Below are 23,445 nucleotides of genomic sequence, written 5' to 3'. Positions count from 1 at the left end.
GTTTTGGGATATCTTCTAACTTTCATAGTAGGAGTAAATAAATCATAATATTGCCAGGAGGAGAAATCTGTAAATCTTTTACAGAGCTAATAACAATAACAACAAAATTTCCCTTTTGTTTACTATCAGCTTTAAAAAATATATATATAACTAACATAATATAACTTAAATTTAAAGTATGATTTAAGCATCCTTCTAGATCGCCAGACGGGATGCCCCTCTCCATCGAAATTAATATCTCACTTCTGGGGCGGAGGTTTGGCCAAGACACACGAAACCCTTGACTAATTCAATAACTCATTCCCCCAACCCAAAATTATCCAGACAAATATTTGTAACTAGCAGTAAAATGCAAATTGAATTCAGCCGGCCGTTCATTGTCCTCCTGCTCCGATGCGAACTCCAATCTAATATGGCGTCTTTGGTGTGGCCAAAAAGTCGCAACTTTCTCGGGGATGGGCCGGGATTGGGATTGGGTTGGGCTTGGGATGGGGTGAAATGGGCAAAGGACGAATGTTTGGAGGAGGCGTGCCCGCATGCCGACTTGGGATAGTTGTGACTTCCGTCTGCGCAGGCATCGCAGGACGAAGGACCAATGCTGGCTTGGCTTCTGCCGAAATGGGGTGGCAATAAAACTTACTTTCCCGGGTCGGGTCCTTGGGCAAATTGAATTCGTTTTGGGCCCAGGAAATTGAATAGTTTCAGATGCCGGTTGGCAAATAATTCGCAGTCAACTTTTCAATTTTCTCGCTTATGTTGATTTGTCGAAATCAGTGTTTGCGCCGCTCAAACTTCGAGCTGCTTTTGTCCGTCAAAGTAATTAGGAAAGCGGCCCTAAGTCCGGAGTACTTGACCATTTGCGAACTCCGGCTCCAACTTGTGTGTGTTCATTATGTGAACATGCAGCTTATTTGATTTCTGCATGCAAACTAGTCGACTAAGGACATTTGCTGAATAAATTTAAGGCAGGGTAGGGCATGAGTTTTGCCCAGAAGAAGCCGAAAAACTGAAAGCTATTTACAAAACCGGGCAAAACAATGTACCCCAGTACCGCAGCGTAAAGAGCTGGACCGGTGGCGCCCTCGAGTCCTTCAAGCAAAGCGTGTAAAACGAGCGCATGTCCTTAAATAAACGCAACGCGGCGAAGGAGCAGGGCGGAGGAGCTCTGAAGCTCTGGACCAGGATGGCGCCGTGGCGCAGATTATAATTTCAAAAGAGACGAGCGGACAGGACAGAAACGGTTGAGTTGAGCTCCGTTCGCTTAGGGGGAATGGACATCAACTGTGGAGCGGGACGATGGACGAAGGACGCAGGACCTTCATTATGAAAGTTGCTGTTTTCATTATTTTCCTCGACGAGGTGGAGAACACGAGGATGCCAGAACGCGAGGATGTCAGGAGGCCAGCACCCACCACAACAACAACTAATCTACATTTAAAACGCGGCTGCTGGCTCAGAAAGTGGGCGGGGTCTTACACATAGAAAAAATATGCTTTCTTTGATATATTATATAGATTATAATATTTCCAATTTTAATATACTTCTAAAATTGTTACTAATAAGTTAGTAAAAAGACTTGCGCTGCTTATTCTTTTAATTTAAGTAAATTGTATTGTCATTTAGGCCCTTAGTTTTCTTGCAGTGTTCGAACTGCGAGGACCACGAGTTTTTAGAGTGGGCAAAGGGCTTACCGTTAGCATGTTTTATTTTTGCACCCTGAAGGCATTTGCCGAAAGGATTCATCTTACGACATTAGTGACCTCGGCAACTGCGCACAAACATGCGGCAGCGGAAGGATAATCAGCCAGAGGAGATGGGGTGCAGTGGGTGGTGTCCTCGGCAGGTGGATGGGGACTTGTGCTTTGTTGTGCTCTCGTAGTGCAAATATAAGTTTATCCATAATGGCTGCCAACGGCAGGAGCAGCATGAAATAGGGATGTGGTAGATGGGGGTCAGCACTTGCCGTATACCTTGGGGTACAATCTGCCACAAATACTAGCTGGCAACCACCAGGGCTTTCCATCCGTTTTCCCCCCCTCTAATTTCCCATTCCCCATTTCCCATCGCCCTTGTGGGGTGTCAAAGTTGCGGGCATCTTCTACTGACTGCGTCACGTAGCCGGGCTTCCGATGCCGTAGACTCCTCATTTATTTTACTTAATTGTCAAGTCGGAATTCTGAAAGGGTTGTCAGCACACTTGCCACCACCAGGACGCCCCATTCAGCCTTACTTAAGTTGAAATTTTCGTTACGCTTCTGCTTCACTGCTCTTTTGCTGCAAAGAGGTATTTCTTTCAATGGAAAGGGGTCTTGCGGCAGGAAGTACGAGAATAAGTAAATTAAATGCTGGCTTAAACGAACGAGAGGAGTTCAACCATTAGATACTTTAATTTCTTCATCAATTTGGGCATCCTGTGTGGTGCATTCCGTGCCGGCTTAAACGAACGAGAGGAGTTCAACCATTAGATACTTTAATTTCTTCATCAATTTGGGCATCCTGTGTGGTGCATTCCGTGCCATTTCATTTCATTTTCAAAAAAACCACTCTGCGAAAGTTCGCCAACCAAAATCAGTGCACTCGCCCACTTCTGGTAGCTACTAGCAACTGTGTTTTTGGCCCAAAAAGTGCCGCTGGCAGACACAATCCACCAAAGCCCACCCAAAACACCAACGTACCCACGGTACCCACCGTACCCACTGTACCCACCAACCCACAGCCACCGCGAACTACCATGCGAACCACTATCTGAGTGGAGCCAACGCCAATCTGAACGGCCAGCAACATAGGGAGACAGACAAAGTTTTGGAACAGCTGCCCGATGTACAATATAAATGTGGTTTTCATATTTTTGTGGTTCACTTCAGAGAGGGCTGGCCCGAACTGAACTGGCTCCTACACCGTCCATAATGAAAGCCATTCATAAAACTTTAGCTAAATACGAACATTCATTATAAAATAATTTCGCCGAAATACGTGAAATCGGGCAGCAGGATAAGGGAGTGTGGTAGTTGTGGGGGGTTGCAACCCGCTGCAGGGGCAACATTGGCAAAACTCTGGCATTTGTGGCATACAATTTACATGCAGAGTGAAAAAGTTATGCACTGAACTAAAAGATAATAACCAATCCATGGTCTGTGTGCCGTGCTGCTTCATTAAACTTCTGTTTGTATTTCAAGCGGTTTTGCTGCCAAAAAAGGACATCATTTCCTTGGTCCTACCCGGAATTTTTGGGGCTGTCCATAATGAATTTCGAGTAAAGGGAGTGCACACCAATGATTCGGGAAAGTATTTCAACTGAAAATGATTTGGAAAGCCATATAAATTTGTTATATCTGGAGAAAAGTATTATTAAGTACAAATAACTTATACTATATTATAGTTAGATATATATATAGGATCTTTTTAAAGATTTGTATCATCCACTGGACCAAAAAAAAACTTAAAATGCAAACAGAAATGATATAAATAGAGAAGAAAGAATCTACCACCACTCACATTGCTTAGAATTAAATGCCACATTTGCATAGCATTATTTCAAGGAGCAATCTCCATAAATCTTTGGCCCCCAGAGAGACTAGGAGAGAGTGATGGGCTTTGGCCGGATCCTGACCTTAGCGGCACTACGTGACTGGCCGTAATGAACAGCTTCCTTTCGCCGTCTCTAATCCATTACTAAATTAAACATAACACTAAATATAAATAAATAGCTAGACAGCGTGACAGCAAACAGACCGAGAGGAAGTAAAAGTGCTCAGGACTCGTGGTCCTGTTGATGGTAATGGAGGTGGGGATTGCTGTTGCGGGTGCGGGTACTTTTGAAAAGGAGACTCCCCAGCTGCCGGAGACAGCTAAGAACCCTTTCTAATTTGCCTAAAACACAAACCATTCGTAGTCGGTCCTTGGAACTTCTGTCTCTCGAACAATAAATCATCAGGACCTCAGTCTCCATGGCGGATGGATGGGAGACCTTTAATTATATGCGCTGCGTAGGCTCAAGTGTGTTTTGAAACTAAATCTGCCACCCGGGCCAACCTCATTGGCGCCCAAAACAATTAAACCCTTTTCCGTTCGGTTTTACTTGGCTAACCCCTTTGCTTCGTCCTGGCCCGCTTCATTTGGTGGCGGGCGATTCCTTGATGGCCTGCCATTTTTATGCGGCCAGGGTCAGGGCATTTGCATTCCAAGTAAGCTTAAACAATTAATGACATTAAGAAGTTGGGTCCTTGGGGGGGATTCGGAAATGGCCTCGCCTGAGCTGGTCTGCCATTTCATTGCCGGATCAAATTGCTAAACCAACGAAAACGAGCGAAAAGGACGAAGGGAGTAGCGCGTTTCTTATTAATGCTCTTTGTTTAACTTGGCTTATGTTAACCCCTTGACAACGCCCAGATCGATGTCGAACGGAATTTTCCTTCAAATATTTAAATTTTAAAGGCGTAGCTGAGTGCCTGTGTGTGTGTGCAGTCACATAAACAGCGAAAATCCCAGCACATACAACGTTTTAAATTGCACTAATTGCAAACAATTTTCTAGTAAATTACCTTTTGCAAAACTGCATCCAAAGAGCCGCACAAGGACGTGGATTGGCTTCCACTGCAGAATATATATATATATATATAACATTTTAGAATTTTAATAACACAGGAACACGCGAACCAAGCTGGAGGGCAAATGGAAATGGATTCGGTTGGGAAACTCAATCTTCTCCGCAAAATACGGATTGTGGGTGAAGAAAAAGTTTGCATGGGAGGGAGGCTTCTCATATTAGCCCCAGAATCATTTTCATAATTATTATTTTTGGAAGCGTAAACTAAAACTTTCCTCTTAACGAAGGGCCGAGCTCCTCACCACCCCAGTGCGTCCATGCTGTGGGCAAAGTTTATCCTTGGAGCTAGGGCAAAGCAATTTGGAGAAACTATTTCGTTGGGAAATGCAGTTGCTGTTTATAAGATAAATGTTTAAATGCTGAACAACAAATTCTAGGAATAGTTAGACGTAGGTTAGAGTTTCAAGTGCCCTGTGCCACTGAGAATAATCACAGATAAATTTATTAATAAGTACACAATACTAGTTATATCAACATTATGTAGGCTAAATAAATAAGTTAACATGAGATTTTCTAGATATTTGAAGCTTTAACCCTAAGTAAACACGAAGACAACCCTACTCCAGAACGGGTCCCATTTTGGAATCTCGAGATCGGAGGGCGCACGCGTGCTGGTCACACTTAGGGGATGATGCCTGTCCCGGACGCAGATAACCCATCCCATTTTGGGGTGGAGATCAATTAACCCTTAGCTCCTGACTCTTGAGCTGGTGTCCCGTTCACGAATATAGCACCCCAATTATCCGTAATGGCGAATAATCTCCAAGTGCTCAGTGTTTAGCACAACACTGGGGATCACTGGATATTTTCCGTTGTCCTTGGTGTCTGCATTGCTGCTTTTAAAAAGCTGTGAAAACCCGTTTGGCAGGCTCTTTAGTTCCCAGGCAAAAAGCATACCCCCACCTCCTTGCAGGCACCCTTGTCAAGGTTATTAACCGAAATTGTTTTGGGAAAAGTCTGAAAGGGTGAACCCCGGGTGAAAAAGGTGAGGCGCTGCTCGATGGTCGCGAAACCAGTTTTAAGACAACGCGAAGATCTTCCGTCATCAATTGTTGGTCGAACAAAAGAAAAATTCTGGCTGAAAAATGAATATTTTCACCCAAATCCGTAGACTGAAACGGGTTCTCATACTGAGACGATCCTTTTTGGGTCCGTGCTTTTTGACCAGCCACCGCGCAGATCAGTTGGAATTTAGCAGCGAACGCGATGTGATCGAAGCGGAACTGAACTACAGCCTTCTTATCCTGGTGAGTCTCTGACGGAAATTGGGGATTCCACTAGGGAATCAAAAACTATGCATTTAATGGGGAAACGGCGAGCGGAAGTCGCTTAAAGGACACACTTTCGACAGACCGCAGGAGAAAGGACATGAGAATGGAGAGTGCGAGAAAAGGGTTACAAGGTTACTCAAACGTCCTTCGCCTTCGCCTAAAAAAAACCCAAGCTAGTCCAGACCATACCATACCATACCAGACCAGACCAGAACAGAGCAAAACAAAACACGAAACGCAGCAGCATAGAAAAAATTGTTGCCGCTTTCCTTTTCCTTCCTGGCGCGTCCACATATCGCATATTTTTTGCCGCCTCTCTTTTTCGGCACCCGCTTTCTCTCCTTTCCCCCCTTTCACCAACATCCGTGTCGTAAATTTCGCAAAAAATATATTTTCTAACAACCCAAACAAACAAATGGCTGCATGCAAAAAATACAAATCCCGACCCCCGCACAAAAGTCGCGCGAAAAAATAAGCAAAACCCACCAGGACATGTGTGAGTGTGTGCGTGTGTGTTTTAGTATGGGTGAAAGGATATTGAAAAAATATATTATAAATGTGAATAAGCTGAGCGACTACTCTGTGGGCGCAGTGTTCATATATGTTTTTTTGTAATGTTTTTTTTTTTTTTTAATTCAGTCCTCATTGTAGGTCTGACTTTCCGCCGGTTGCTTTATATTTGTTTGATTAGAATCCTGGGGTCGATTACCGGCAGGAGTTTTAATTTGTTATTAATTGATGCCGATCCGATTTATTTTCAATGCGGTTGACTCCATTTGCCCTCGATTGTTTTTCGATTCTAGTCGGAAGATAAAGAAAGGACTGTGAAATGAAATTAGATGGGGACATGAAGTGCATTGATCTGATAGGATTAGACTTTCATGTCATATATATTTTAAATGGAAATTCAATTAAACATGACTTTTTTAAAGAAGTGTTGGTTGAAAGAAGACGCTAAACATTAGGAAAATGGCCTTTGTCTTAATCTAAACTTATTTCGTCACTAATAATAATTACTATGAAATGGATTGTATAACTTTAAGATCACAACTTCTCTGAACTTTGATAATTAATTCTTCCGAAAATTCGAATTAGATTATATTTATGTATGAATTTTTTATTAATAGAAATGTTATTCCAATAACTATGTGCATTTAAAAGACTCTGATGCAAATCTTTTTGAGTGAAAACTCTACCTTTCCTAGAAAGGTAATTGGGAATGTCCTTTGAATAACAATAACAACTGAAAATTCTGCAGACCCTAATTAAATAACAGTCTATACGAAACAAGCATTTAGTTTCCACTCCCTAATTGAAAGCCCTATCAATCCAAAACGTATGTTGCAAGTTTATAAGATAAAATGTCTTAACGACACATTCAATTACTCCAAAAGGTTTTCACATCATCGTTTGCTGATTGGAAATTATAGCTCCCAAATATTTTAGCCAGCAAACTGCTGCAGCAGGAAAACCCAAAGTCTAAGTGGGTGGGGGAGTCTATTTCCTGAGCTCGAGGACCCCAAAAATGGGGCTTGAGTTGCAAGCCCACTTTGCAAGGAGGGGGTTGGGTATCCAAGGTGGGGGGGGGTTGAGAAAAAGTAAGCAGCACAAAACTGCAGCAGGCACCCGATTGGCTTTGGCCACGCACACAAAATGTGCATATAGAGTGCAACTTTTAGCACCAACCGAATGCAGTTTCGCACACACACACACACGAACACACATAGGCGGCATCCTGCATGTATGCATGCATGTATGTACATAGAGAAAAAAGAGTGGCAAGTGAATATTTGTTGTACATGGGCAGCCGAAGCGAAGGGAAATCAAAAACACAGAAACAGGGGCGAAAAATAAAAGTCAAATAAAAACAGTGCAAAAATGCCAAAAACTGTCGTAGAAAAATGCACTTTTTCTGGGTGTGGCAAAATGGAAAATTGGAAATAGCAGCGACGTTGACGCGGGCAGAGGTGCATTAGAGCCGAGGAGTTTTGGAGCTGCAGCTCCATGTTGCCAGCCTAAAATGGCAGCATGCAGTTTTACACACACCCACACGATACACTCATACCCACATTTTACCACCCCTGCAGTTTTTTGCCAAGCGCATTTTTAGTTGGTGCAGGCGGAATGCATTTTTACTCCCTTTTTGCAGCTGTATAAAGCATATAAAGGATATGCGTCTGTGTCGGTGCGTATCCCTATTTGGTATCCTAAAAAAGTACACAAAATTTTGTTGCGCCGGCAGAGCCGTCGGCAGCGACGTCGGCGGCACAAACACGCCCATGTTTTATGTACAGGATGCGGGTCGTTTGCGAAGGGGGTGGAGGGGGTGTGAGAGCCCTTTACATGCGCAGCCTCGATACCCATGTGTATGTGTGGGCCGTGCAAAAAGGAGAAAAAAAGCGAGAGGCAAAACACTAAAACTAATGCGCAAGAAAGAGAAACAGACATTAGAAAAACGCTGCGCATTGGTGTTGGTGAGCGAGCCGAACTGCCATCGTTGCGCAGCGAGAGAGCGAGAGCGTTGGTCACCGAGCCAGTGAGAGCGGCAGCAACAGGACGAAGGACGATGTGGATGGTTCAGTGGAAGTGGGATGCTTATGGGCCTTTAAATCGATCCGAAACATGGACTGTCCGCAGATCGCAGGACCTTAACTTAAGAAAGACTCTTTCTTATGAAAGAAACATTTGAGAGATATCTATATTTTCACCATCAGCCACATCCTTTTCTATATACCCAAGCTAAACATAACCGAAGCTGGAACTCGAAATCGGTCTCGAGTCCTTTACATTAGCCATACACACAAACGCAAACATGCCAGAAACGCTCTCCTTTTACACTCACATTTTTCCACGTCCATTTCCATGCGTGTGTGTGTGTGTTGGTATTAGCATATGTATGTGTGGAAACACACAGACGCTGGGATATAATTTAAACGGCTTATGCCTCCTTTTTCACTTGCCAGGATGCGTGTGTTTGGTCTTGGTTTTATGTTGGGCGTCCTTAGAAGTTAATGGTGCGTATGGTTGATTGAGTTGGGAGTTTAACACGTTGAGTGTAAGGAACAGGAAATATATTTCGAAATTTTACGATACAAAGTCCTACAGATCAAAAGTCCCTTAAACTTACATCAAATCATAATAATAATTATTATTTTAAGAAGGCAGTAAGCTAAGCCCATTGCTAAATAATTTCTCTTTTTTAAAAGTGTTTTTTTATGTCAACTCTTGTGCTTGAAATTCTCGAAAATTGTCTAAGTCCTTCGTCAAATTTCATTACCATTTTAATGTGTCGAATAAAAATACTATATTCCAATGGCCAACAAATAAAAGTCTTCATTTAAACTGATTCTTAAAAAACGGCATCATGCAAGGCTTTTCATCTCACGATGATCTATAGACCTGGCTATATCCATGGCACAAGAGCGTGCAATTTAATTTCGAATAAATTAAAGCCTATTCACATGGCCAGATTAAAAGCGAACCCAATCGCACAAAACCTCAACACAGGCCGGCCAAAATGACCGGCATTGTTTTTGCCGCGGCGACTCAACCGCGGCTCCATAATAAACGTAACTATAATACAAAATAAACACATAACCGAAACAATCTAAATATGGCGAGAATTTATGTATTGATTTTCATTAATAATATTCGGCCGTTGCCGTTGCCATTGCCATTTCGTTGTTGCAAGGACTCGCAATATCCTATATCGCTGCTCTAGTCCTGGCCATGGCATTTTTCCAATTTGGGCTCCACTGGACGCCGGCAAATTGAAAATTTTCCAAAAACAAAACACAACAAAGCAGCTGCCGTTGGAGTTGCAGCGGCAGAGTTGGTGGAGGAGTGGGGGGAGTAGTGACGATGGGGGCAGTCGGGCAAGTGCATCATTTTTCATCAAAAACTTTTGGGGGACGAAATGGGCAAACAAACGAAAACCAAACCAAACCATTTCGACCATGGATGGCCGGAGGCGAACATCGGCTGCAGCTGCAATGGCAGTAGCTCTGGGTTATGCATCATAACTATATGTGGCAGGGGCTCGACTAGGCTGCATAAATCTATGGATTGCATGGAGGAGGTTTATGCACCCGCCTCCTGGTCCACCTCCTGCTCCCGCTCCACCTCCTGCTGATTTCGATGCTGCTCCTGATGCACCTTTGATATGCAATTTATGCATGTCATCTGCGCTGCGTCTGCGTCCATTGTCCTCCGGATTTTCGGGGGGAATGGTGGTGGGGGTAGTCACCTAAACACAACACCCACGCACCAAAATCCTTTTTTGCTGCCAATTTATAGGCCTCCACCCAGTGCAATGTTATTTTTGGAACCGTGTGTGTGTGCATGTGTATGCGTGTGTGCATTGCGTTTTTCCGGCTTTCCTATTTGCATTGTCGACCAGGCGATGGGAAAGCCTGCAATGTTTGCCCTTTGGTTTTACAGTGGCGCAGCCAGGCAGCGAGTCCTCCCTCACAGTCCGGGCCAGAAATCATGTTTTTGCCAAAATGCATTTTCATACGCCACGTAAGCCCGGCTCCATGTACGGCAATGCATGCATGCGGGTCCACAGCACATAGAAGCCGCCTACCAACCAACCAACCTACCAGCCAACCAGGCACCCATCCATCCAAGCATCCAACCATCTATGTAGTCGGAGCAATGCACTCCTATCTAATCAATGTTTGGACGACACTGCTGGTTTGGGTTGCATGCTGCACATTTTTCGTATGGCACGTTGCTGATGCGGCAGCTTTAATTTTAATTGATGCATTTTCCGGACCAATCACCCACCCACAAAAACACACTCATAATGCTGGCCATGTAATTGCCAGAGTCCTGCTGCAGACTATCCAGTTTGGTAATTTATCTAAGCGCTGTCCAACGGCTGATTGATTGCCATTGTTGCAGGGCGGAGCATCATCATGGTATCAGACTCACTCTTTGATCAAATGCGCATGCATTTCACCAAAAGAAATTCTAATGCAACGGCATAGGTATGCAAAAACATGCATTGCATCTTAAATTCTTACTTGCAAAATATAGGTTCACAATGAAATAAATTAAGATAGCTTAAAGATTTCATTAGGATGAAAGGTTGATCAAGTTCAAGTTCATGTTCAAGTTAATACATACACCTTTAAATGCCCTTATTACGTTCGATGACAATATGGTTTGAACAGAAAAATCAGAAATCATCAATACCGAATGGCACCCGAAATGCAGAAGGGTCCTTGAAGCAGCAGGCACAAATCCGTGCCACAGGATGTACTGCTAACGAACTACGAACGGGATCGGGATCTCATGCAGTCTCACATTTTTTCACAAAGCCCGCCGCGAATGCAGTTTTTGTTCGCCAGCCTGAAACTAATAAAGGCGAATGCCATCGTTGTGGGTGGTGGGCGACGATATGGGGATGGCACTGATGGATGAGGGGGTGGGCTTTGGTTGGAGGTGAGCTCAGCTGGGAGCGGTCTTCTTCAATTTATCGATTGCAGGCGCTTTCCCTAGAGCAACACCCTCCGCCACCCAACAAAAAAAAAAGGAAAATATCGCGGGAAAGAATTCGCACAGCTAACTGCAGATGCAGATGCACCAAACACCATCCCCACTCAATCCACCCAACCAACCTATGTACAACTGCATTCTTTGCCCACCCTTCGTTGCACCGGCAGCTGAAAGCAAAACAGGACAAAAACAGAGCAAAACGCAAAGAGCAAACAGCGATGGCAGCAGCCATGGCAACAAAACTGAAACATAAGCAATGCAAAGAAAAAACTCAAAATGCATGGCCTGGCCACCATTTTGAATAACAAGTGCGCAGGGGTAGCCGCCCCAAACCCCGAGATCCACTTTTGCGCCCCATCTCGAAAAGAAAGAAAAGAAAGCAATAGAGAAATGCATTGGACGAGTGCAATGGGCAAAGAATAAAAAGTGCACTTTTCAGTATGGGAAAGGATGTGTGTGTGCGAGTGCAGGATGTGCAGGCCAGCGAAAAGCGACAAAATCAAATGCCGAGAAATAAAATTCCGTGCCCCAACAAAAGCGAAACGAGACAAGTCGAAGGTTTTTGCTCAGCTTCGCCCCCTTTGCATATCTGGTCACCATGGGGAGTTTTTATCCTTGCCGCTGTCCTGCGAACAGGATATGCAAGGGGAGGTATCCTGCGCTCTCTGTCTGGGGCATAGGAAAAGCCTATTTCAAAAAATTGAAAATGCAAAATTTCATTTGTGCAACGTGCGGCACTCCTTTTTACCACGAAACCGCCCCTGGCCAAATGCACTGGTCCTGGACCACCCACTCCCAGCTCCAGCTCCAGCCTCTGCTACTCCTGCTGCTCCTCCTTTTGCTCCTGCTCCAGTTCATCCTGCGTCTGGCGTGGCTGTTGTTTTGGATGAGACCGACCGACGACGACGATGACGACGACGGCGACGTTGCCTGGCCGACAAAGCAATTCTTCAGAAATGAAATGTCCTGGCCCTGGCCGCCCACTGCCACTCTCCTTTATGGATCGCCCACCCCCGCCTGCACTGCATTTCAAAATGGCAACGAGGCTGCAGGAGAACTGGGCAGGATCCTGCGGACCAGCAGCAATGGCGACAACTGTCAGCATCATAAGACTGCACATGGGCCTAGCTGGCGAGGATGAGGAAGTGGATGGGGATTGGGATGGGGATGGGCATGGAGATGGGTATGGGCATTGGGTTGTGCATGTGGAGTTTGGGCTTGGGACAAAACGTAAACAACAAGTTTGCTTTTTGGCACTGCAGTTGGGCCCCAAAGTTTTCCACACACGCACACACACACACACACACACACGCACACAAGACACAGAGCCGCAGGGTGGAAAAGTGTGAAGGGTGGTGGCCGGGGGGGTTGCAGCGGCATGGGGCAGACAAAGCAAATGCAATCAGCAATGTGTTTTGCTTTTGCTGCCTCTGAGCCCCCGTACTGGGGCTAAAATCAGGACCTGTTCGACTGGACTAAGCCTGCAAGTGCACTAGGCATTCCGCACTCCACAAACGGAGCCCTCACTTTAGTTTAACTTTCATAATTTTTAGCCCCCGAGCGCAACTAACTATATTGAGCTAATGCAACATTCGGGAAATAATTTTGAGGATAATATGGACACTAGCGAAGTTCTTCATCAAATAATAAATTCGCATCAAATAATTTAAGATCTCTTAACAGTTTAGTACCTTGGTACTTGATGGAAAAACTTAAATTGATATTTCGAACAGATCCTGACATCTAAAATAACAACAATATAAATGTAAAAAAGTTTAAAGAAAATTATAAGGAATGGTATTACCTTCTATTTCAAGGCATTTTTAATGCTTTAGCTTACTTAAAATATGTTATTACTTCAGAGATCCTAAGATGCACCATCCTTTTGCACCCAGTGTATTCTCTATGGTACACAATAATGCGAAAAACTCTGCAGCTGAAAAATAGAAAGATGCGAGCAAAAAAATGTTGCTATTTGCCTACTGCTGCAGAACGGCATTGCAAAAAAGTATGCAACGTTCACGAAAGTGTTGCATGACTCCAAAGGGGCGGGACAACTACCACGCCCCCCACGACTGACTGACTGACTGAATCTGTATCCGAATCGAAGCTCAGTGCAGCTTGGTCCCAAGGAAAAAGCATCGCTGGGCGGAGTTGGGTGGCCAAAAAGTGAAATCAAAAACTGCAGCAGCGCCGGATGAAGGGACAATGGGTGTGGGTTTGAGCATGGGTTTGGACATGGGTTTGGGTATGGGTATCTCTACTTCAGTTCAAGTGAAGGCAGCAAGAAAAAATGCAAGCCAAAGGCTGCAGTAAAAATGGCACAAAACAAGCAGCGCGCTGCGACTCACTCCCAAAAAGACCCAAACCCCAAAAACCCAAACAAAGCAAACCGAATGTGGAGGACAACGACGAATCAGTGGTGGCAGGACGAGCCCAAGGACCCACGCCCCCACTGCCCCCAACCCGGCGGATGCACATTGTTAGGCCCAGCCAGTGGAATTGGATTGGACACGGGATATGGCCACGGTGCTGCAGCGATGCCAAATCAACGGACTCGTCGTCGAGACGCCTCAGCTGCCCCAGAAGATGGGGAGTTTTGGGGCGCCACTGAATGCACAGAGAGTAAATATCATATGCAATGGCAGGGTGCAAATAGCAGGGCTATATTCAAATAAAATAAGTCTAGAAGATAATAGGCTTTTTTAAAAGTATCTATTAGGGCAAATGATCTTCCACAAAAAGAGTCTATGTTAAATATATTAAAATCAATGAAATTCATTAAGAAATCGAAGAGAGACTTGTTTTCTAAGAAATTCATGAAGTAATGTGACAACTTATATAATAACAACTTAACACATTCATATCATAATTATGCTCTTTTCGGCTCAGTGTAGCATTCAAAAGTGGTTGCAAGGGTTGGCAATGCAATTCATATAGTGGCAAAAAATGTTGCGTGGGAGCGAATGGGTGAGTGGGCGCCTTGAAGATGTGCCCAGTTCTGGCCTGGTCAGGCATTTCTGCATTTTGTATTTATTGCACTGGGGGATTGGGTCTGAGGACTCTGTATGCAAAAGGAAAGCTGCATTTGGCCGGCTGTGGGCTAGTTCGGGCCATCGGGACAAGGCGACTTCGGCACGTACGCGACGTTGGCAGTTTGGGGGAAATGTGCAAAAATGGAAAATCCAGAAACGCGGATTGTTAAGCTTGGGCCATTTTTTTTTTTTTGCAGCGTCTGGCGGGGAAGTGGGCGGCTGTGAAGTGGCCAGCAGGAGGCGTGGCACAGGCCTTAATACTCTGGCATTTGTCTTGGAGCTGAAACAACAGACGTTGCCAATGCAGACGCTGAAAAAATGCATAAAACGTTGCAACAAAACTGAGCCCAAAGGGGGGGGTTTTGTGGGGCAAAGGCAGTGGCAGGTGCAAGGGAGTTGTCCAAATGTCGGCGGTGGGAACTGCGAGACGCAGCTGCTGCAACGTTGATTTGATGAACATTTCGCTGGGGCAGCTAACGTGACGATGTCTAGTGTGCGTAATATGCAAAAAGTGCCCACTTAGACGTCTGCCTTGAGGGATTTGAGACTTGACCCTCACTCTGCCTCATCCGTTTTCTGCTGTCCTTCTCCATCGGGCGATGCAATTTTTCTTCATTGTAATTTGGCCGGGACTTTGGCCACGACCGCCTGGCCACTGCACTGATTCCCACAGTGTTACATTCAAGAAGTGGCAGCAGAATTCTGAGGCAGGCACTGCAGAAAAATACAAGATATTAAAACAAAAGGACTAATCCTTTTCCTCATATTATTAAGTCCTAGTTTATTTAGAACTCTTATTATTATATTATATTAAACTTTTGAAGATTTTGGTAGAATTGTTCTTGCAAGGTATATCAAAGATACAAAGTGCTTGTAGACTACTGAACTAATTCTTAACTTTTCTAGAAGAATCCACTTCAGCTCCACATTATAATTCCCAAGTTTTGCACTTCGAACTTTTTCTCCGTGTTAGGTTCCTGAGGGGGTAAAGGTCATTGGAATGGGAGACGGTTATGCGGCTCGCGCATACAAATTATGCGGAAAGGGAGCGACAGGAAAAGAGGAGCAGAGGAGCTGGGCAGGAGCAGATGAAATGTACGAATCCATGGACTCCCGACCGGGGCCATTTCCCCGTGCCCGGGTCCATTGTAAATTTGCAATTTTTGCCGAGTGCCGCTCGATGCTTTGTTTTGGGATTGGTTTTGACACAGGGAAGGGGAAGTCTCGTCGCGGAACCGTTTTTGGCCAAAATGCATTTTGATGTAGTCGACTACGGCGGGCAGAAGAAGGAAAGAAATTTGAAAAAATCGCCGCATGCTTTTTGGCAACCCCATGGATATTGTGGATTCTGAATTCGGATGGAGGCAATTGCTCGATGGGGGGGGGGGGTCATGGCATCCATGGTATATCCTTTTGTTGGGGGGAAAGGCTACCTAATCTGACTGAATGCACTCTCCGCGGAGACAACTGGATGGGTTGAAAAATGAGGGGGAGGGATGTGTTTGGGTGGGTGAAAATGGCAGGAACTCGCATGGCAAATTTTCCATTATGCTCACTCAATCAAAACTGCAACAAAACAAAAGTTATGAATAGGATTTTAGCCATGGCAAAAGTTTTCCTTCTGCCCCACTCTGTGGGGATTTACTTAAGCCATATTTTATCACTCTTCTCATGTGGCAGCTGCAACTTATTCAATTATTTTAATGGAATATTTCTACTCTCTATTTGCAGATATTACGGAGCCTTCGTCGCTGGGTAAGTTTCGGTCTTAATTGGAATGCAAATTGAAATAGTTCGAAAAGCCAGAGATGCTGAAAAGGATCAACTTTCGCTACACCCCCCCGCCCACTTCGCAATCAATATCGATTGTCATTGATTGACCTGCCCTTAACACTGAGTTGGGAAAATTCCGAAATGTCCATGGGTGTGGTTAATCGAACTAACGCCAAGGTAAACACGACGAAATCACCTCTTTCCATCCCAAATTCAGTGTCATTAGGCAGTGCATTTGGTCTGGCGATTCGCTTTGGCCAAATGCAAAATTGTCAAATATTTACTCAGGCAATTTAGCATGCGGCAGGCGGGCAAATAATTACAAAAACGTTCGGAAAACAAATAACTAATAGAAATGAATGGATGGATGTGTGGGCATTGCACCTAGTCCCCGGGCCACTCAAAACAAACATGCAGAAAGCGAAAACAGCGGCCAGAAACGGGGAATCCCCGCAATGACAAAACAATTGAAGAACGCTGCCAAAATAAACCAGTTAATAAAATAATATAAAATAGTAGAAAAACAATCAGAAACAGAAATGCTAAAATTGCGCCGCTTTAATCGATGAGGATCAACTTCAATTCATAATAGTGCATTAATTTAGAATTGCGATTATGGATATTTTCCAAAATGTAGACGTCGTTTTAGGACCCCGACACAGATTTGTGATTTGAGGAAACAATTGTGTAGTAAAATTCTAGCAATATGCCAAAATCCAGAGAACACAGAAGCTTCGATTCGATTTATTGCGCGACAAGCAAACATTTTCGTACAATTTCGGAATAGATTTTTAATACTGCAGAAATACAAGCCGCATTCAATTTCTCGACTTACGACCACTGCTCAATTTAATGCGACCCCCTTCAAAAAATAAAAAAAAAACCCAAACAATTCTTGTGTGAGGAATCTGAGCCAAGCCATTTGTATGCCCTCTATCCATTGTAATTTTTTTTGGGTTTCTTGAGGGGGAGGTAGCTGTGCTCCTACCAAAAGCAACAAACATGACCCCGAGATGCATTTGCATCAAAATGGCCGTCATGGACAAAAAGCAGGGGGCTCCGACCGAGAAGGGACTTCCCCGCCATGCTTCGGCAGCCATGCGTGTCACTCACACAACCATCCAGGGGCAGTTGGGCCATCATCTATCGTCACAGCATCCGTTGTTCGATGGTCCTTATTCGGAGGAGGCCGTGGCCAGAACCAGTGCGAACCTACCAGAATGGAACAGCCCCTCGGTGCACTGTCCACCACCCCCCCTTGTCCACCGTGTCACCCGTCTATTCATCTGAAATGCAATTTCAAAATTTTTTCAACAACTCCTTCTGCAGTTCGCATCGCTTTTGGACGCATACCCCTCAAACTCCAAACCAACCCCTCCCCCCTATCCGAGCACTCGTTGCATGCCAGAAACTGCATTTTAGGCTCCAGCTGTGGCTGCGACTCGGGGCACTGTGACTCCGGATCTGTCTGCTCCAACTCGGGCTCCACAAATGCATTGCCTCGTCCGGCTGATGGAGCCCAGGACTCTGGACTAACACAAAAACTCGCACAGAGCCATTAGGGTGAACCTTAACCAAGTGCCTAATTGATAGCTCCCTAAACTTCTGTTAAACATATATATGTATATATATATCGAAAATAATTTCTACAGTTCTCAATGTTAATTTTTTCACTCTAGCAATGTCTTTTAGAGCTTTTATGAATTGTTGCATAGTTAAATCTTTCAAAATTACCTATGCCGCCGGTCCACCCCAAAACAGAAACATGGATGCAGGACTCGCACGTTTGATGTACAATATTTGTAGTGCTGCGTCTGGTTTCGGGATCGGGGTTTCGGGCTTTTTGCAGTTTCAATTGGGCTGCAAAAAATTGCAATCTAGGCAAAAATGCAACAAAGGCAAAGAGTTGGGCGTGCATATTCACATGGGCCCCTCCACTCCACTCCACTCCACCCCCTCACCAACTCCATCACTCTTTGTGTATGTGTGTGGATTTTTTCCGAGTGCATTTATGTGCGTGCATGTGCATTCATTTGGGCCAGCTCGCTTGGGCAAAAATGCAAATTTTTTAGCCAACGCCATCTGAAAATAGGATGGCAAAAATTTCTGCATTTTGCAATTTCAAAGCCTGGAAATTTCGTTTGGGGAAAATGCATTCGGGACCGCTGGCCGGCCTGAAGACCGCCCATTTTCCTGCCAGATGGATTGGCATGGATTACAAAAGGGGGCATTCCCTGTATCTGGCTCTCCGATTCTAACTCGCAACTTAAAGCTTTAAACGCCGCCCCGTAATTTTGCACAATTAATTGACCGGAACAATTTCATAAAACTAAAAATTCGCAAATCCCCAAACGATAAATTACGCCAAAAAGGGCAGAGATGTCACGTTTCCAGCTGGAACCCAAGCCTAAAACCTTAAAAGCGTCAAAAAAGGGTCGTCGAATTAGAAGTTATGGAAGGTTTGGGAAGTCACCAGACTGCTGCCCAGGGGCAACGTAAAAATTTCCAAGAGAAATTAATGACGTTTAAGAAAAAGCACAGGGGAATGATGCGGCAGAACTGCCGAACAACCCTTTGGCAAAATCTTTCTAATTAAGAAATATACCAAGCGATGGGCCTCAGCAGCCATTTGCCAAAAGTCTGATCCTGATGGGCGGTAGAGGGAGGGGCAGCTGCCTTTTTGGTCCAGCCCGGTCACATCTTGTGGTCCTTGGATGTCCTTGCTGGCCTCCTGCCTTTGTGTGCATTGAAATAAAATAATAGTAAAAAGTTAAAATTCTATTCAAATTGTTTGCCAGCTGAAAACAATGTAATTTCATTTTATTTGAATATAAAAGGCACCCTCCTGCTGCTCTAACCACTGCCATGTTCACCATCTTATGCCGTCGACTGGACAAAGTCGTCTTTTGTCCTTTGCGGGCCAGAAAGAGACGGGGCAGGACAAAAGGACAGAGAAAGAGGCTATATGCCACAATGGTCATCTAACCAGAGCAAGGTTTGGTATGATTACGTTAGCAACTTTACCGCAGTTCCTCAACAGAACCCCAACTCAGTTCAGATAGTTTGCAAACGCTGCAGGTTGGCCTTCCACCCAAAAGCCACCACACTCCCACAACGACTACTCCAGCATATATCCTCCCACCATGTTACGACTGCGGTTACTGTGGGTGTTGTGTATTGGCCATGGCCAGAACCGGGGGTTGGCCATCCGGACTAAGCCCGCCTGTGTGCTTGGATTTTATTGAAACTTTTCCTTGCCGCAAACGTAGCAAGGAATATTTGAAATAGCCTTCCCCCGGCTTTCCCCTTCAAAACTTAAGGCTGCAACTCTGGGGTTTCTCCTTTGCCAACTAGCATAATGCATCGAGGTCAGAGCGGGGAGGAAGCTGGTGGAATTAAATAATTGATTGCTTCAAGATCCGAGCCTAGTTTCCAACTGGCATGGAGGAATTTTCTCTTTCGAAACTCGTTTTAATCTTATAATTTCATTCAAATGCCAAGCCACACTCTCATAGCAATTCTGATTCTAAGTTTTGTACAAAGAAATACCTTTAAGGAGTATGAATAATATTCGGGAAAAATAACAAGTTTTACTAGATTTCCAAGCAAAAAAAAATGGTTTGAAATTGAAGCATATGATATTTTTGACCTCCAGTTCTTAATACTTAAAAAACTGATTTGTAATAACATATGATTGGGAAATTCGTGAAATTAGTTACCTGATTTCTTAGCAATTTTGAAAATGATTCAACATTTTCATTTAACTTTCTATAGAACTTATCATCCCCTTCGATTTCTTTTGAAATTTAAGAAAGCAAAGTATATGGTTGAGGAATCAACTCCTGTGGATATTTCGCCCCTTCTATGGTACCTCCTCTAAACTCCCTCAAAAAGTACGCCAACGTGCCACAACGAACCCAAATTGCACTCCAAACATTTTAGGTTTAATGGACGAGAAGGCATCCAGAGCATCCATGTTATTATGCAAGAGACCAAGCCACAGACATATACGTAAACGCACACTCAGAAAAACACACATACTGTTGCAGTTGGGAAGGCACACGCAGACCAATGCAAGTGCACAAAGGAAGTGCACGTCCTTTGCAGAAAGGACGAAATGCCATTGGAAATGGGCAGGAAGTATGAAGTCATTTGAATTTGAATTCAAAATTTTCTAATAACATTTCAGCTGAAACAATCTAATAACACAGACACACGCACACACATATGTATATGCGCAAGTGGCAATGTCCCAAAAGGACGAAAACGAAAGGAGTCATCCACAGAAGAGTCGAGACAACGTCCGTGGTTGCAACTCCCTTTTCCGTCCCCCACACTCTAGAAATAATGCAAAAGCAAAAGTGTTGTTGGTGCTAGACGTTTCTCCTGCCCCATCAGTCCTTTCGTCCTTCTCGTCCTGCAGCGACTCATGAACGGAATGGTGTGGAATGGTGTGGGTTGATGTGGATTTGGATGTGGGTGTGGGTGTGGGTGGCTTTGAGTGGACTGAAGTCGACGCACAGTCCCCGCTCGTATCTTGGCAATAAAATAATGACTCAACTGAACTGAAAACTAGAAATGTGAAATGTAAATGGCGAACAGGACACCATTACACCCAGTCGCACAAGGACATTTTGCCGCTTGTTCCTTGCACGTAGCACGGCTTCCTACGTGCCCCGCCACGCCCACTCCGTCTTTTGTCTGCGTTTTAAATTGTGCAATTTTATATTTGCAAGTTTCTACGTGTCCACCCCCCCGCATTTCCACTGACCATTTCCCAACACCCCCGATATTCATTCTCCATTCCCACGCCCACAGACAACCCTTGGCTTTGTAATTGCTGCATGCCTGCGACTGGCCTTGTCTCCTCCTTTATCCATTCTCCAGCTCGCTTTCCCCCCATCACAAAGCATCTCCATCAGCCCTCTAACTCTGCGTAAGTTTCCCTGGCACTTTAGTTTTAACTGCCCCAGCGGTGGCTTCCATTTACTTAGAGATACATGCATATAAGTAAGATTCATTCCGGTTTTATATTTCTCTCTGTAACAAGCTAGTACTTTTATATAAATCCCAATTATTTTACATAAGATATTGAGCTAGGAATAGGAAAATAGTTCTAAAATCTCTGCCTAGAGTTTTCTCTATTCTCCAGAGAAATTCATTTAGAGAACATCTCCGTTTTTGTACTTGACATGTAGAACTGCAGCTACCGCAAGTACAACAGTTCCGACTATAAAATTATATATAGTGCGACTTGTCCGGCGGTGAAAAGGATGGAAACCGAGGGAAAGTTCTTCTTGTCAGCAAAAGGAAAGGCTGTCATATGCATTTATTATAGCTCTTGGCATAAGTTCTCAGTTTTTAGTTGGTTTGGCTTCACTTTGCTTAAATTTGGACAAGAGCTCAACGAACAGATGGGTATGCGGATTCGGACAGGATTGAGATCAGCATAGAGAAAAGAAACATTGTACATACCGGCACTCATTCCAGTCTTTTGGCTCTTAATAAGCAAATTAATGAATGCGTGGAAGTGCAAATTTGTTTGTGAAAAGGATGAAAAGTACTCGTAGTCGGTGGCTCAAAGCCATTCACAAAAAATTTGGGCATGAGTGGAGGCAAAAGGCGACATCAATGGCTACAAAGGATGAGGGGGCGAAATGTGAGGACTTCGGAGTTGTCCGCCGGGTAAATTGCTTGTAAAATGTAAGCAGCGTCTAAATTAACTTTTGTTTGCCTTCCATAAATGCCGAGTTGTTCCCAGTGCGAGAGGGGTGCAAAATAATTACGTGGCGCTGTCTTATTTTAATAATTTCCCAGCCACGCACTGTCCAAGAGAGATTCGCCCACATAAAAAAAAAACCCTCAACCAAATAAAACCCGCGTCGAGTCCTTCTAATAAATATGCAAATGGCACATTTAAATACGCAACGAGTAAAGGGGATTTGGGATGGCCCGGGGGCAGTGCTCGGTTTTTAATGTCATTTCTTAATAGCTTCGAGTACGTAAAATCTGAGCGAGTCCTTGCCGAAAAGATGTCGTCCGGCTGATAACGCGCATACGCCACGTAAGCCGCTCCAAGCAGCGCTGGACACGCCGCTTGGGAACTGGTCACGTAGTCATTAAAACACACAAAAAGGCCACCTGCCACGCCCCCTTGGCACACCTTCCTCTTTTACGGCCAGTGGCACCAGGTAGCCTAAACCTAAATTAGATGTATGTGCACCGGGAAAAAATAATTATTTTACTTCAATGCGAAAAGATTCGAAAAACAATATATGAGCACTAGTTGGGACCAGGTTGAGATGGAGTATTTTTCGAAGTGTTATTTAGTGCCCCAAAATTTCCCACACAAGGTGCAAATCCTTGAGATCCTTGCCTGCCCCTCCAAAATGTGCTACCCTTAGAACGCCCCTCTTTCGCCACCTTTCCCCTCTCATTTGCGGCGCGTGTGCGTCCGTGTTGGCCCTCGGTAAATATGAAAATAAATAAATCCTAAGCGTAAGCCAAAGTTTTGATGTATGCCCCAAGCAGTTAAAATGTGGGAGGTATGGCTTTTGGGGGAGTGGGCGTGGCATACTAAATCCTAGCAGCGAGAGGACCTGAGGGTTGGCCAACGTGTGTGTGTGTGTGTACGGATGTGCGGGGATGGAGGTCAGTCAAAGTTATTTTAGGGCCACATTTTAAGCTCTTTGCCAACGTGTCCTGCGCATCCTGGCTAAGCCAGCGGGCTCCAGCTACGCCTTATCTGCAGCACCGTCGCTCCTCCAGTCACTCAGGAAAGCCACCATCAGCCCTTCCACCAGGGATTGGGATTTCAAGGGGTGTTTTAATATTTTAGGTGCTCTAAAGTTACATAACGCGGGGATGGACAGCGCTGTTCTAACTCCTTTCTATGTCCTGCCTTGTATGTGCGGCGCATTATTTATCAGCAAACAGGAAATTAGCAAGCGGGCAGCTAGGGACAGAGAGCCGACTACAAGATACCTATTAAGGTGGCGCGTATATTGTAAGAAAAGGTTTGTCAAGAATATGTTTTATATTTTATTGGCCAAAGTAGTGGTTGTATGTATATAGGGCTTTACAAATACGCTAGAGTTGTTTCACATCCGAAATGCTCAACTAAGATTATCCACCCCAAGGAAACCGAAACTTTTTGCTTATCTTGCTGCTTAGACTGAATTCGCTGGACGAGGCGATGTCCTCACAAAAGCGAATTTAATTAATTAGACAGACGCTGGCCAACAGATCCGAGCAGGAG

The 23,445-nt window shown here is 44.5% G+C and overlaps 3 long non-coding RNA genes across 3 annotated transcripts in view; 2 read left to right on the top strand and 1 right to left on the bottom strand.

Annotated features, from left to right (window-relative positions):
- Positions 1–214: 214 nt before the first annotated feature.
- On the bottom strand, positions 215–721 carry lncRNA:CR45055 (long non-coding RNA:CR45055). The gene has a single exon (NR_125142.1). It is a non-coding gene; the product is annotated as a long non-coding RNA:CR45055 (long non-coding RNA).
- A 2,789-nt stretch (positions 722–3,510) lies between these two features.
- Positions 3,511–3,728, top strand: lncRNA:TS25 (long noncoding RNA: testis-specific 25). Its single transcript, NR_156783.1, has one exon. It is a non-coding gene; the product is annotated as a long noncoding RNA: testis-specific 25 (long non-coding RNA).
- A 2,060-nt stretch (positions 3,729–5,788) lies between these two features.
- The window catches only part of lncRNA:CR31386 (long non-coding RNA:CR31386), a 36,194-nt gene continuing 18,537 nt past the window's right edge, over positions 5,789–23,445 (top strand). Inside the window, exons 1-2 of the long non-coding RNA NR_048373.1 lie at positions 5,789–5,853; positions 16,146–16,169. This is a non-coding gene — a long non-coding RNA (long non-coding RNA:CR31386). The remainder of the gene's footprint in view (positions 5,854–16,145; positions 16,170–23,445) is intronic.

The sequence above is a fragment of the Drosophila melanogaster genome, chromosome 3R (assembly GCF_000001215.4).
Source record: "Drosophila melanogaster chromosome 3R".
Taxonomy (NCBI): Eukaryota; Metazoa; Arthropoda; class Insecta; order Diptera; family Drosophilidae; genus Drosophila; species Drosophila melanogaster.
Note: the sequence above shows the minus strand (reverse complement) of the source record. Positions and strands in the feature narration are given on the sequence as shown.